This window comes from Canis lupus, unplaced genomic scaffold, assembly GCF_011100685.1.
Source record: "Canis lupus familiaris isolate Mischka breed German Shepherd unplaced genomic scaffold, alternate assembly UU_Cfam_GSD_1.0 chrUn_S1566H1755, whole genome shotgun sequence".
NCBI classification, from domain to species: Eukaryota; Metazoa; Chordata; class Mammalia; order Carnivora; family Canidae; genus Canis; species Canis lupus.
The window spans coordinates 30,173-39,840 of NW_023330406.1; the positions used below are offsets into that span (position 1 = coordinate 30,173).

Genomic DNA, 9,668 nt, shown 5'->3' on the forward strand with positions numbered 1-9,668 from the left:
ATGTGGCATTTTCCTAACAATACATGTAAAGACTAGAGTGCTTGATTTAGTTTTTATGGAATTGCCACGGTACCTTTGTGTATCCTTGTGTTCATCAGCACCCCCTTAACCATTAAACAGACATGCCCAAAACAATGCATGCATGTGTGTCTCTATTTAGTTGTAATGTGGCCACTGTTTCCTTCCTATAAAATGGAAATTATAATGTTAACAAGGTGGTTTGTGAGTTTCAAATACAATAGTGAAGATCTTCTTTCTTTGATAGTTACATAGGTTAGGCAAATACAAGCAGGCATTTAGTATTAAATTATAGCACGTGAAAGACCAAAAAGTAGTGATAGGTGGTTGTTATTTCTACTAAGAAAAGAACACTAATTTTTTTTTCAAAGTCTTAGTTACACTAGCTCTTGAGTTTTAAGCTTGGTGGTTTTTCAAAGTAAATGTGACTAGTAAGTGGTGAGGAAGCATAGTCACTGATATCCTGGTTTTAGAAAAGCAATGAGTAAACAAATTGATGTTGCTAGCATTTAACTGGCACAGTAGCATGTGTACTATCACAAGGATCTTTCTGTAATTGCTGTAAAATGTGCTTTTAATGTTTACTGTGCCCCTCTAGTCCATTCTCTGTTTCTTACTAGCTGCCCCCCACTCCCAGCCTCTATCACACGCAAACTTCAAGTGTGTCTTTTGACCCATTCTGTTCACTTTCAAGTATGTCAACAAGCAAGAGAGAGAAAGCGAGCCACATGTGCACGTATGCGAGAATGCGCACAAGTGCTAGAATGCGCAGAGGGAGATGGAGAGAGAAATTTTAGCAGACTCCCCACAGAGTGTGGAGCCCTGTGAAGGATCCGGGGTCCCGACCCTGAGATCAGGACCTGAGCCCAAACCAGGAGTCGGGGTGTAACCAACTGAGCCACCCAGGGGCCCAGGTAGAGACCTCTTCTTAATTGGCTTTGACTTTATTTGACCATGGTAGGAGCCAGTATATTGAAAGGGTTAAAGCAGCAGAATGATGATGTCAGACTGGTTTTTTTTCAGAAGTAAAATTTAGTTGCTACAGAGATGGGATGGGCCTGGAGATTTCCAGGTCAAGACAATGGCAATGAACCCATGGGTGAGGGAAGGAAGGTGATTTTTGTTTTGAGAAAGGGAGTTGGATGCTCAGCCTGCCCTCACCATCAGGGTGATGTTTCTCAACGTATTGAAACTCCTCCTCCGTGTTGGTTAAACCTCAGCTCCTAGACACCACATCCACTAATCCAACCACCAGATTGTTGATGCCAGGCCATCGGGGGTTGAGAGAGGGCTCCAGAGACCTGCACAAGCCCTGACCTACCACTTCTGACATAATTGAATATCTTCTCATAAGAAAGGTGATTTTAGTTTTATGTTCATTTGCTATTTGGCAGTTAACCAAGTAGAACTTCCTACTGTGTAGTTGGATACGTGGATCTTGAGGATAATTAGTAAGTTCTAGGTTGTAGGTAATAGACTTGGGAGTCGGGTTGCCAGATAAAATACAAGGCATCCAGTTTAATTTGAACTTAAGAGAAACAGTAATTTATTTATTTATTTTTTTAGTGGACGTATGAACTGTGCTGTCTTTTTATATTTCCTTTTGTGAAATCTCGCAACTCTGATTGGGGTGTCATCAACATTTAGATAGTAACTCTTTGTAACCACTTTATTGAGACATATATCAGACAGTTTACCCATTTCAAGTATATGTGCAAGGATGTGAAGTGTACGCACAAAGTGATGCAGCCACCTCCACGATTCTAGAATAATTTCATCTCCTCCCAACAAACCCCTGTCTCATGTAGCTGTCTACCGCTAATCCTTCATCCTCTGACCCTTCCTCACTCCAGCCCTATGCAACCACTAATCTACTTTCTGTTTCTATTTACCTGTTTTGGACAATTCATGTAAATGGAATCATATGGTGGGTAGATTTGTTTGCCATCGGCTCCTGTCACTTAGCTTAATCCACATGATAATATGTAGCAATACTTCATACCTTTCTATGGCCCAGTAGTATTTATGGATATACCAGCTTTGTTAACCTCTTTATCCAGCTTTGGACATTTGGGTCATTTCTACCTATTGCCTATGATGAATAATGCTGCTAAGAATCTTCACATAGAGGGGCTGCACGTGGCCTTATGGGCTGAGAAGAAAAGCCAAGGTGATCGCAGTAATGAATGCTGTGGAAGAAAACCAGGGGTCTGGCGAGTCTCAGAAGGTGGAGGAGGCCAGTCCTCCTGCAATGCAGCAGCCCACCAACCCTGCATCCCCCACTGTGGCCACCACACCTGAGCCCGTGGGGGCAGATGCTGGGGACAAGAACACCACCAAATCAGCCAACGATGAGCTGGCCTACGAGGACGGCCGGGGCTTTGGCACTGGGGAGCTGGTGTGGGGGAAACTTCGGGGCTTCTCCTGGTGGCCAGGCCGCATTGTGTCTTGGTGGATGACAGGCCGGAGCTGAGGAGCTGAAGGCACCCGCTGGGTCATGTGGTTTGGAGATGGCAAGTTCTTGATGGTGTGTGTTGAGAAATTGATGCCGCTGAGCTCCTTCTGCAGTGCTTTCCACCAGGCCACATACAACAAGCAGCCCATGTACCGCAAAGCCATCTATGAAGTCCTGCAGGTGGCCTGTAGCCATGCAGGGAAGTTGTTCCCAGCGTGCCACGACCGCGATGAGAGCGACACTGCCAAGTCCGTGGAGGTGCAGAATAAACAGATGATCGAGTGGTCTCTCGGAGGGTTCCAGCCTTCTGGCCCCAAGGGCCTGAAGCCACCCGAAGAAGAGAAGAACCCCTACAAAGAAGTTTACACAGACATGTGGGTCGAACCTGAGGCAGCTGCCTATGCACCACCCCCACCAGCCAAAAAGCCCCGAAAGAGTACGACTGAGAAGCCTAAGATCATTGATGAACGCACAAGAGAGCAGCTGGTGTACGACGTGCGGCAGAAGTGCCAGAACATCGAGGACATTTGCATCTCTTGTGGGAGCCTCAACGTTACCCTGGAACACCCTCTCTTTGTTGGAGAAATGTGCCAAAACTGTAAGAATTGCTTCCTGGAGTGTGCATACGTATCACCACAATGATGACAGCTACCAGTCCTACCACACCATTTGCTGTGGGGGGTGGGGCGCAAGGTGCTCATGTGTGGGAACCATAACTGCTGCAGGTGTTTTTGTGTGGAGGGTGTGGATCTCTTATTGGGGCTGGGGGCCACCTGGCAGCCATCAAGGAGGACCCCCGGAACTGCTACATGTGTGGGCACAAGGGCACTTATGGGCTACTGCGGCAGCGGGACGACTGGCTCTCATGGCTCCAGGTGTTCTTCACCAACAGCCACGACCAGGAATTTGACCCTATGAAGGTTTACCTGCCTGTCCCAGCTGAGAAGAGGAAGCCCATCCGGGTGCTGTCTCTATTTGATGGAATTGCTACAGGGCTTCTGGTGCTGAAGGATTTGGGGATTCAGGTGGACTGCTACATCGCCTCCGAGGTATGCAAGGACTCCATCACGGTGGGGAAGATCATGTATGTTGGGGACGTCTGCAGCATCACGCAGAAGCATATCCAGGAGTGGGGCCCGTTGGATCTGGTGATTGGGGGCAGTCCTTGCAATGGTCTCTCCATCATCAATCCTGCCCATAAAGGACTCTACGAGGGCACTGGCCGGCTCTTCTTTGAGTTCTACCACCTGCTGCATGATGCGCGGCCCAAGGAGGGAGATGACCGCCCCTTCTTCCGGCTCTTTGAGAATGTGGTGGCCATGGGCATTAGTGACAAGAGGGACATCTCGCGAATTCTCGAGTCCAACCCTATGATGATTAATGCCAAAGAAGTGTCAGCTGCACACAGGGCCCACTACTTCTGGGGGAACCTTCCTGGTATGAACAGGAGGCCATTGGCATCCACTGTGAATGATAAGCTGGAGCTGCAGGAGTGTCTGGAGCATGGCTGGATAGCCAAGTTCAGCAAAGTGAGGACCATTACTACTAGGTCGAACTCCATAAAGCAGGGCAAAGACCAGCATGTCCCCGTCTTCATGAATGAGAAAGAGGACATCTTATGGTGCACTAAAATGGAAAGGGTGTTTGGCTTCCCTGTCCACTATACTGATGTCTCCAACATGAGCCACTTGGCGATGCAGAGACTGCTGGGCCGGTCGTGGAGCGTGCCGGTCATCCACCACCTCTTCGCTCTGCTGAAGGAATATTTTGTTTGTGTGTAAGGGACATGAGGGCAGACTGAGGTAGTGACACAAAGTTAAACAAGGAAACACAAAACACAACAAAACACTGACAACATGAAGATGGAGAGAAGTATCCGCACGCAGAAGAGAAAAAGGAAATTTAAAACAAAACCAGAGGCGGAAGTACCAGAGGGCTTTGCCTTGCACAAAGGGTTGCACATCATCTCCTGATTTTTCAATGTTAATCTTCAGTCCTTTTTAAAAACAAAACCAAGGTCCCTCCTGTCTCCCCCTCCCCTTTTTGTAGGTCAAACCTTTTGTTTTCTACTCTTTTCAGAGGGGTTTTCTGTTTGGATTTTTGTTTCTTGCTGTGATTGAAACAAAGAGGGTTTATTGCAGCAAAAACCAGTAACAGGACATAGCAACAATACCTTGCAGAGGAAGGACAGGAGGGAAAAAAAAAGGAAATTCTACAGAAATCTATATATTGGAGTTTTTTTCCAGCTATGTATGTTTTGTTGTCTTCTCTAGCCTGATCAGATAGGAGCACAAGCAGGGGGTGGAAAATAGTGATGCTCAGCAGCAGACTTTCCTTCCAGCTGCTGAGCTCTCTTGCCAGCACCATTCCTGGTCATGCAGAACAGAGCCCAATGAGCAGCAGGGAGACAGATCACACAAGACCCTTTTATGCAGTATTTCAGGTGCTTACCACACAGGAAACCTTGAAGAAGATCCATTTCTATAAGCCGCTGTTACCTCTTCCAGTTTGTATGTGTGTGTGTGTTTATGTGTATGTGTGTGTGTGTGTGTATATATATATATATATATATATATATATATATATAAATGACAGATATGAGATATATATAAAAGGTACTGTTAATTACTGTACAACCTGACTTCATAATGGTGCTTTAAAACAGCGAGGTGAGTAAAAACATCAGCTTCCACGTTGCCTTATGTGCAAAGGGTTTTAACGTTGGATGAAGGGAGGCAGCTTGAAGGTGAATCGTTGCCATTCATGGCGGGCTTTCCCTCTAGTGTTTAACAAGGTGAAGGAGGAGAATTCGGGACCACGTACTCCTGCTTCTCCCTGCCAAAAACGGGTATGAGGTGAGATGGGGTGGGTCGGACCGTAGCGGGTTGAGAGTGGGATTCATCCAGGCTCACGCAATAACCTTTCGACTTTTTTTTCCAAAAAAAAGGAGACTCCCTCGGCAAGATGGCAGTTAAAAGGGGTCTTCATTCCCAGTTTCTCACATTAGCCAATTCAAGGGCTCCTTGTGGTGGGATCAGAAATTATCCAGAGTGTGGGAAAGTGACCGTTAAAAACCCCACCTGGAGAAAAAACAACAACAACATACAAAATGAAAAAAAAAAAGAGAATCTTCACATACAGGTATTTATGTGGACATATTTTCATTTCTGGGGGCTATGTATGTAGGAGCGGAATTGCTGGGTTAAGTGCTAAGTCTGTGTTTAACACTTAGAAGAATCAGCAGTTTCCCAAGGTGGCTCCACTGTTTTGTATTCTCACCAGCAGTGTGTGAGGCTTCTGATTTCTGTATGCTTGTCAACCCTATTTTTTAAAAAAAGATTTTATTTATTTGAGAGAGAGAGCAAGAGAGTGAGCAGGGAGGTGGGCAGTGGTGAGGGAGAGGGGCAGAGAGGAAATCTCAAGCTGACTCCTTGTGAACACAGACCCTGATTTGGGGCTCAATCTCACACGACCCTGGTATCATGACTTGAGTCAAAATCAAGAGTCGGCTGTTTAACCAACTGAGCCGCTGAAGTGCCCCACCAACACTTGTTTTAGCTAACACTTGCTTTTGACTTTTTTGTTCTCACCTTTCTAGAAGAAGGTGGGACATGATACCTCCTTGTTGCTGTGGTTTACGTTTCCTTGATGACTGATGAAGTTCATTATCTTTTTGTGTGTTTATTGGCTATTTTTGTATCATCTTTGCAGAAACGTCTTTTTGGATTCTTTGGACAGTTTTCTCTCATTAGATACCTTTGAAATAGTAGACTTCTTTTTAGAATAGTCTTAGATTTACAGAAGTGTCTTTTCCATTTTTTGCCTATTTTTAAGGGAGTTGTGTTTTTCCCTTACCATTGAGTTTTAACAGTTGTCTTTTGTGGATACGTGTCGTTTATTAGATACGTGTTCTGCAAATATTTTTTTCCATTCTGTGGCTTGTTTCTTCATTCTCTGAACGGTTTCTTTCACAGAACAGAAGTTTTTAATTTTAATAATGTCCAACCTTGCAATTTCTCTTTCAGACGTTGGGCTTTTGGAGTTGCATGGAAAAACTCCTTGCCATGCTCAAAGTCACCCAGGAATTGTGCAGATTTGTCTTTATATTTAGTTCTGTGATCTAATTTGAGTTCATTTTTGTGAACAGGGATAAGTTCTATGCCTAGATTCAAAGATTTTCTGCATGTGAATATCCAGTTGTCTAGCATCAGTATTTGAAAAGACTGGCCTTTCTTCACTGAATCGTCTTTGCTCCTCTGCCAAAGACCAGTTGATTGTATTCGTGTGGGTTTTATTATGAGCTCTGTTATGTTCTACAGATCTGTTTTTCTGTTCTTTTTTTTTTTTTTGTAAATTTTTATTTATTTATGATAGTCACACAGAGAGAGAGAGGCAGAGACACAGGCAGAGGGAGAAGCAGGCTCCATGCACCGGGAGCCCGACGTGGGATTCGATCCCGGGTCTCCAGGATCGCGCCCTGGGCCAAAGGCAGGCGCTAAACTGCTGCACCACCCAGGGATCCTTGTTTTTCTGTTCTTTGACCAATACTGCTGTGTCTTTATTACTGAAGCTTTATAGGAAATCTTGAAATTGGTTGGTGTCAGTCCTTTGACTTTGTATTTATCAATATTGTGTCAGCTGTTCTGGTTTTTTTTTTTTTTTGCCTATTCATGTAAAATTGAGAATGAGTTTGTCATATATATGTGATAACTTGCTAGGATTTGGGTTGGGGTTGTGTTGTATATATAAACCAAGTTGGGAAGAATTGACATCTTGATCATATTATGTATTCTTGTCCGTAAACATGGAATTTATTTATGGAGATCATCTTTGATTTCTTTCAAATGAGTTTTTAAAAATATTTATTTATTCATGAGAGACACAGAGAGCACAGAGAGAGAGAGAGAGAGTGGCGGAGACACAGGCAGAGAGAGAAGCAGGGAGCCCGACGTGGGACTTGATCCTGGGTCTCGAGGATCAGATCCTGGGCTGAAGGCGGCGCTAAACCGCTGAGCCACCCGGGCTCCTCATCAGCTGAGTTTTATACGAATTGAGATTCTGTACACTTTTTGTTAGATTGGGCACTAATGTAAATGGTATTTTGTTTTGAATTTCAAATTCCCATTGTTCATTGGCAGTGTGAACAATGCTATCTTGGGCAGACCCACCATGCTGATGGCTCTCTGTGGCCTGAAGCCTTCTGGAGCACAGGTCCCTCTCATATTCTTTCTTTTTGTCTGGTCACACCCTTAAGTACACCCATGAATGTCCTTCATCTGCTTTAGAGATAGGATTATGATTTTCAAGCGTTTCCTCCTGGGTGGGCTTCCAGCAGTTACCCGCCAGCTTTTTGGGCCCCAAAACAGGTCTCACTGGAGGTGGGGTTGTGGAGATCTACTAATTTTTCAGCCTCCCAAGACACACTTCTGTCCATAAGTCCCCTTAAGAAGCCATTTCTCATCAAGGTGGACTTGTCAGCCTTTTTCTTCTCTCTTTCATAGAACACAGGTATATAGGAAAGTAATTGATATTTGTACATGAAGTTTGCATCCTGAATCATTGCTATAATCACTTACTAGTTCCCAGAGTTTTTTTCGTTGTTTCTTTAGGATTTTCTACATACATAGTCATGTTGTCTCTGAACAAAGGCAGTTTTACCTTTTCCTTCCCCATATGTAAATCTTTTCTTTTCTTTTCCCTTCCTAGAGGATTAGCTAGGACTTCTTCTTAAGTACTGAATCTTTACTAGTGGTAAGAGGGGAATATCCTTGCCTTGTTACTGATCTTAGAGGGAAAGAATGTAGTTTTTCACCATTAAGTAGGTTTGCTCTAGGTATTTTATACATGTTGTTTATCAAGTTGAGGAAGTCCCCTCTATTCCCAGTTTGGTGGTAACTTTTATCATGAATACGTGTTGGATTTTTCTTAATAATTGTTTGGCATCTGTTGATAGGATCAAATAGATATTTTTTATCTTGTTGGAGTGATGGTTTACACTAATACTTCTGCATATTATACAGCCTGTGAATTCCTGGAAAAAAAAAACATTGGTTTTGATATAGCATCCATATTATATGTTGTTGAATTTGATTTGAAATTTTTCAAATTTTTTGAAGAGTTTTTCATCTCTGTTCATAAGAGATATAGTAGTCTATATCTCTATAGACTATATAGTAGTCTATATCTCTATAGAAAAGTATAGACTACTATAGTTTTCCTTCTTCTGCTGTCTTTATCTGGTTTTGATAGTAGGATAAGGCTGGACTTATAGAATGAGTTGGAAGTACAGCCTCTGTTTTATTTTCTCTGAAAGAGTTTGAGAATTGGTATAATGTCTTCTTCTTATTTTTGCCAGTGAAGCCGTCAGGGCTCAGTGCTTGCTGTTGAGGAAGGTTACTAATTATTGATTTAATTTCTCTTTTAGGTATAGGCCTATTTAGATCACCTATTTCTCTTTGTGTAGGAGTTTTTGTTACTTGTGTCTTTTACGGAATTGGTGCGTGTCATGTAAATCCTCAAATTTGAGGGCATAGGATTATTGTTACCTTTAATTTTTAATCTCCATGGGAGCCATAGCGACGACTCTTCTTTCATTTCTGATATTAGTAATTGTCTCTTTTCTCATTTTTTCTTGGCTAGCCTGGCTGTAGGTTTACCAATTTTATGAATCATCTTAAAGAACCAGCTTTTGACTTTGTTGTTTTTTTCCCAATTGTTTTCCTCTCTCTCCCCTCCCTCCCTCCCTCCTTCCCTCCCTCCCTCCCTCCCTTCCTTCCCTTTCCTTCCTTTCCTTCCTTCCCTCTTGATTTTATGTATTTATTCATGAGAGACAGAGAGAGTGAGAGGCAGAGACATAGGCAGAGAGAGAAGCAGGCTCCATGCAGGGAGCTGGATGTGGGACTGGATCCCAGGAATCCAGGATCATGCACCCAACCACTGAGCCATCTGGGCGTCTTCTTTCCTTTCCTTTCCTTTCCTTTCCTTTCCTTTCCTTTCCTTTCCTTTCCTTTCCTTTCCTTTTTCCTTTTTCCTTTTTCCTTTTTCCTTTTTCCTTTTTCCTTTTTCCTTTTTCCTTTCCTTTCCTCTGAGAAAGAGAGAGAGAATGAGCAGAGGAGAAGGAGAGGAAGAGAGAGAGAGAGAATCTCAAGCAGACTCACCTGCTGAGTATAGAGCCTGACTCAGGGCTCAATCTTAT

General features: G+C 43.5%; 1 pseudogene; it reads left to right on the forward strand.

Annotated features, from left to right (window-relative positions):
* Positions 1–2,182: 2,182 nt before the first annotated feature.
* LOC119878381 lies at positions 2,183–4,255 on the forward strand (annotated as a pseudogene).
* The last annotated feature ends 5,413 nt before the right edge of the window (positions 4,256–9,668 follow it).